General features: G+C 39.1%; 1 protein-coding gene across 25 annotated transcripts in view; it reads left to right on the top strand.

The window, feature by feature from the left end:
- DST (dystonin) overlaps positions 1-6,204 on the top strand; it is a 496,895-nt gene that overhangs the window by 180,039 nt on the left and 310,652 nt on the right. The gene's annotated exons all lie outside the window — the stretch shown is intronic.

The following is a 6,204-nucleotide window of genomic DNA, read 5'->3' as shown; positions in this document are numbered from 1 at the left end:
TTATTTTCTAGCCAGTTAATCTATAAAACATAACGGGCCCTGTTAGGATGACCAAACAGTATTCGTGTGTGTATTCCATTACTGTAATTGTTAACATTTCAGATTAAGCTGTCACAATGTCTGTCTCCTTAAAAATCACTTTTCTCCCTGGCATGTTGGTGAGATGCAAGTCTCGATTTGATTGTGATGTACAAACAATTTGCTTTTGTAATGCTATTCAAAATAAAATCTCTGGATATGATGAAGGTAGTTTAGTGCCAAGACATTTTTTAAAGATATTTACAAAATAAAAATAAATAATTTCGATGTAGAGTTTGCCTTTTTAAAAATATTTTTTATTATGAATCTTAATAAGTCTGAAGTCCTGTTTTTCACACAGGAACGTTTTCAAAATATGTGATCCTTTTGGAATTAAAAAAATTTTAATAACCTTTTAATTTTAGAATAGTTTAGATTTTAGAATAGTATTAAATAGTAATGGATTTAAATTCAGGTTAGATTTAAGATCTTTGCAACAGAAACGTTGCAAAAATATTACAGATAGTTCCTGAACACTCTGTCCAATTTTTCCTGTTGTTAGCAACTTAAATTAGTATGTACATATATCATAACTAATGCACCGATGTTGGTACATTATCTTTAACTGAATTCCATACTTGATTTGAGTTTTTCCCTAATGTCCTTTTTTTTTTTCTTCTGACATCCTATCCAGGATACCACATTACATTTCACTGTCATGTCTCTAGTTTTCTCTGGTCTGTGACATTTTCTTAGACTTTCCTTGTTTGTGATGATCTTGCCGGGGGATGGGAGGATGGGGGGTGGCTTTGAGACAGAGTCTCACTCTGTCGCCCAGGCTGGAGTACAGTGACATGATCTCAGCTCACTGCAACCTTGCCACCCAGATTCAAGCAATTCTCCTGACTCAGCCTCCTGAGCAGCTGGGACTACAGGTGTGCACTACCATGCCTGGCTAATTTTCGTATTTTTTACTATTTACGGGGTTTCGCCATATTGGACAGGCTGGTCTCAAACTCCTGACCTCGTGATCTGCCTGCCTCGGCCTCCCAAAGTGCTGAGACTACAGGCGTGAGCCACCGCACCTGGCTGATCTTGACAGTTTTGAGGAGTAGTGGTCAGGTAGTTTGCAGAATGTCCTTCAATTTGGGTTTATCTGATGTTTTTCCTATGGTTAGATTGAGATTGTGGGTTTTTGCAAGGAAGACCAGAGAGGTGAAGTGACATTATTAACGTATCAATTCATATATCTTTTTAAATTTCATTTTATTATTATTTTTTTTTGTTTTTTTGTTTGTTTTTTCTTTTTGCTCACCTTCAACTGTCTTGATAGAATTATACAATTCACATATCTTATCAAGGGTAGGTGCCACCTACATGACTTGTCGCTGTGATGTTATTATCCTTGATTACCTGACTGTGGTAAAGTTTGCCAGGTTTCTTTCCTCCCCCATCCTTACTTACATTATTCTTTGGAAGCAAAGCACTAAGTGCAGCCCACACTTGGGGGATGGGGAATTAAGCTTCACATCCTTGAGAGGAGAATATCTATATAAATTATTTGGATTCTTGTGTTAAGGAAACTTCTGTCTTCTCTATTTTTTAAATTCATTCAATCACTTATGTATGTAAATATGGACTTGTGGATTTTTATACTTTGGATTATAATCCAATGTTATGTTATGATATGCAAGGTTAAATCAACAAAGCAGCCTAAAATTTTGTGGATAGTAATATTTGCTTTGGTTTTAAGCTATGGGTAGGGCATGGATGGGGCAAGTTGACTGGAACATTGCGGGTGGGAAATGACTTTTTAGAATGTTGGATAGGCCTGTCTGCTGTAACAGAACATTTTAATAGAGACTGTGAAGCTGAAGAGGTAAGTTTGGGTCATATGAATTCTATTTTTTTTCTTTTTGAGACAGAGTCTCACTCTGTTGCCCAGGCTGGAGTGCAGTGGCACCGTCTCAGCTCACTGGAACCTCCACCTTCTGGCTCAAGCGATTCTCCTGCCTCAGCTTCCCAAGTAGCAGGGATTATAGGTGCATGCCACCACACCTGGCTATTTTTTGTATTTTTATTAGAGACAGTGTCTCACCATGTTGGCCAACGTGGTCGTGAACTCCTGACCTCAAATGATCCACCTGCCTCAGCCTCCCAAAGTGCTGGGGTTGCAGGCATGAGCCACTGTGCCTGGCCTGAGAGAAATTCTAGAAGGATTGATCTAGGGTAGAGGCTGGAAATTGGTGGCTCACAGACTGAGTGCAGACAGTAGATATGTTTTGTTCTACACACTGTAACAATTTTAAGCCAATATTAAAAAATTGATAAATATCATAAAAGTAGAGTTTAGGGTTTTCGTGGAAAAGCAGGTGAGCTGGCAGTGCTGGGCTCACATACTCACATGGCAGCAGTTGGTTTGTTTTGAGCAGAAGATAGTACCCTAAAAAGGCACATTTATCCTGATATTCACCACTGTCTTCAGCCTCCCATTACCTTATGCTTAGTCCACTTGACATTGCCTGAACATCTCATATATATTTGAATTGGGGATTCTTTTTTTTTTTTGAACAGAGTCTCACTCTATTGCCAGGCTGGAGTAAAGAGGCGTGATCCCAGCTCACTGCAACTTCTGTTTTCCAGTTTCAAGCAATTCTCCTGCCTCAGCTTCCTGAGTAGCTGGGACTACAGGCACACACCGCCTCACCCAGCTAATTTTTTGTACTTTTAGTAGAGACAGGGTTTCACCATGTTGGCCAGGATGGTCTCGATCTCTTGACCTCGTGATCCTCCTACCTTGGCTTCCCAAAGTGGGATTACAGGCGTGAGCCACTGCACCCGGCCTGAATTTGGGATTCTTGACTTAGAGATATAGCGTGTAGACTTTGTGATATTTGCAATAGTAAGATACAGGGACCCAAATCTGGCTGGTTGCAGAGGAAATGAAAAAATTATATGTAAGAGACAGGGTGAAAGAAGAACTAAGTAAATCTGGACCAATAACTTATAGGGTCCAAGAGGCTAAAAAAATAAAAGACTAAAAGATGACTGTATCAGTTACCTATTGCTGTGTAGCAAATTACCCCAAAACCTATTAGGTTAAAACAAGAAATATTTACTCTATCAGCGTTTCTGAGGGTCAGGAATCTAGGAATTGCTCAGCTGTGTGTTTTGGGCTCAGGGTCTCCCATCAGGTGGGGTTCAAGGTGTTGTAGTCATCTCGAGGCTCAGCTGAGGTAGTGAATCTCTTTCTAGGCTGACTCATATGCTTGTTGGTCCTCTTCAGTTCCTTGCTTGCTGGTGGCCGGAAGCCACAGCATGCTCATCACGTGACAGCAGCATGCTTTCCCCAAAACAAGAAATCAAGAGCGAGGGAGAGTAGGCACCCAAGCCAAAGACTTTGTCGTTTATAATCCAGTCTTGAAAATAACATCATTTTTGCTCTATAGTTGGTCACAGTGACAACCCTGGTGCACTGTGAGAGGAGGCTATGTAAGGATGTGCATAACAGAAAGTGAGATTACTGGGAGTCCTCCTGGAGGCTGGCTACCGCAATGACTCGGAAGGACCAAAATCTCTGTGGCAGCAGCCTTCCTGAGGCATTTTCACTCATGTATGAGCTGGTGTGGGGTATCCTCTAATGAAAACTACTTGTGATTTTAATTATTCTCCACTAATTGGCCCTGACTCTTGTTTACTTTTGATGTACTCTTAGATAACTTTAGAATAAAAAAATTAGCAGTTTTAAAGGTCATATAGTTCATTCCTTTAACTTCATAGGCTTTAAAAATTGGGATCCCCAAAGGTAATGCCTTGACTGGAGTCACACGGGTAATCAGTTGCAGTTCTAGGAGCAGAAGGAAGAGCCTTGACACAGTGAGTGCCATTTCTGCTCTGCCATGCAGCCTCCTGCCTTGTGGTCCTCCTGTATGGGCAGTATCATCACATTAAAATGTCACTTTAAGAAGCTGCTGCCTATGATTCAGCTAATAAGTAACATGTATTTTTAATTCTTATTTTCCATCACATGAAATACTTTAGATATTATATTGAAACTTTATGTTTTTTTATATATAAACTTGACATTCGGTTTTACCAAACGATTAAGCACTTATGTAACCAAAGCCTGCGAAAGAAGCTAAAAATACACCTGTTTTAAAAGTTGAGGTTTTGACATGTCAGCTTTCTCAGCATTACTCAATCCTCATGTCTAAAATAGCCTGGACCCCACGTGCTAGGGTGTTACTCTTCCATACTCTTATTTCAATTTCCCTTTTGGAGAACTTTTTCATAAGTAATACTGGTATTCTTTTATTTTTTTTCACAGGACTATTAATACTTTATGTATAAGTCATTGTGCCAGTGTCTTAGAGGCCAAAGTACATGTCTAGTGACTCCTCAATGCAATATTATAATGGGATTTTTCTCCTGGTTAGAAGTTTTTGGGCTGAGGTAAAAGGTCAGGCACTAAGTCTGTAGGTACATTTTGTGTACATGTACTATGTGCATTTAGAGGAAAAGCCCACAGGGTTCATCAAATTCTTGCAGAGAGCTATGATCCAAAACTGTTAATGATTTCTAGTGTTTGATGCCATTTTTTCCCTGTAGTTGTGATTGATTTTGCTCTTCCACGTGTGTACTTTGTATTCATGGCAAGCAAAGTCCAGGTATTTCTAATTTTTTACATAGGAAAATGGAGCCTCATCATCTTGTCCATAAATAGTCAATAATAAAATATACACCTAAATATTTTGAACCAAGTCTTTTGTGTACGTTTGGTGATGATTTATGCATTTAGAAATGTTAGAAAAAATAATATTACAGCAAATTTTAATACTCTGCATTCAGTACAGGAAATTATAGTGTCTCCTTAAATGACACCACATTCTTTAACTATTATGTTACAGACAGATCCAGAATGTCAGTTGGACAACTGTTCTTTGCAGACAATTTTAGTTACATACTAGTGTGAGGATTATCATTAGCTTAAATTGGGGGCCCTGTGTTAAAGAATTTATGAACTTCTAAAGTAATACTAAGGTTTCTAAGGTAATGTTTATGATTCCATTTCCTTTTAAAGAGACTCTTACATAAAGGGAATATATAAGATTACTCCTAATAATTGTATAAGCAGAGCTTTTTTTTTTTTTTTTTAAGATAAATTATTTTGGGATGTGGTAGCTCTAATGCTGTGTTTATATTGACCATAAGAGATATGACACAAATAGAGGTTTTCTTTTCTCAAACTACTACCTTACTCCTTGATAATTTAGATTCCTTGCTGGAGTTTTCTTTGTTTTTTCTTTTTTCTTTTTCTTGACGGAGTTTCGTTCTTACTGCTTAGGCTGGAGTGCAATGGTGCAATCTCGGCTGACGGCAACCTCCACCTGCCGGGTTCAAGCGTTTCTCCTGCCTCAGCGTCCCGAGTATCTGGGATTACAGGCATGTGCTACCATGTCCGGCTAATTTTGTTTCTTTAATAGAGACAGGGTTTGTCCATGTTGGTCAAGCTGGTCTTGACCTCTCCACCTCAGGTGATCCGTGCACCACGGCCTCCCAAAATGCCGGATTACAGGCGTAAGCCACCACACCTGGCCCCTTGGTTTTCATTTTTAAAGGCAGCAGGTTTTACTGTAAGAGTCGCATTTTAAAGGTGAAGCAAAGACTAGTCTGGGAAAAATCCTGGTTCATCATTTCAAACCCTTATTATGTTACAGCACTCAGGTAAATTGACTGAGGATGCCAAGTTTTGGTTTATACAGTAGTGAACCTAAGCCCCCAACTCTGGGGTGGATGAATGGAATAAAATAGGGCATCCCACGTTCTGGATTTTCTTGTATTAACAGGGTTTGAAATTAGGAGCAATTGTGATATTTTTGATTAAGTTCAGCTGATTTTCAGCTTAACTAAATTATTTTTATTGAGTCACTGCTTTTTACAAATTGAAGGTAACATTAGGTACAAAAATTGTATCATCCTTTATGGTGTAACACCAAGATCATGAGGCCTGGGAGTCAAACAGGCCTGGGAGTCAAACAGACCAAATGTTGAAGTCCTGACTAAATTATTTTTAAGCGGGGACTCATGATTTGTCCTCTGTTTTTTTGCCAAATTGATGGTTTCCTGGTTTCCACTGCATCATTAAACTTGCTTATCTGCTCTTTAGGAGTCTGATGTGGGGGCAGA

Source organism: Sapajus apella, unplaced genomic scaffold (genome assembly GCF_009761245.1).
Source record: "Sapajus apella isolate SASKATOON/1434 unplaced genomic scaffold, GSC_monkey_1.0 scaffold41, whole genome shotgun sequence".
Taxonomy (NCBI): domain Eukaryota; kingdom Metazoa; phylum Chordata; class Mammalia; order Primates; family Cebidae; genus Sapajus; species Sapajus apella.
The sequence above is the reverse complement of the archived record's forward strand: the minus strand, read 5'-3'. Positions and strand labels throughout refer to the sequence as shown.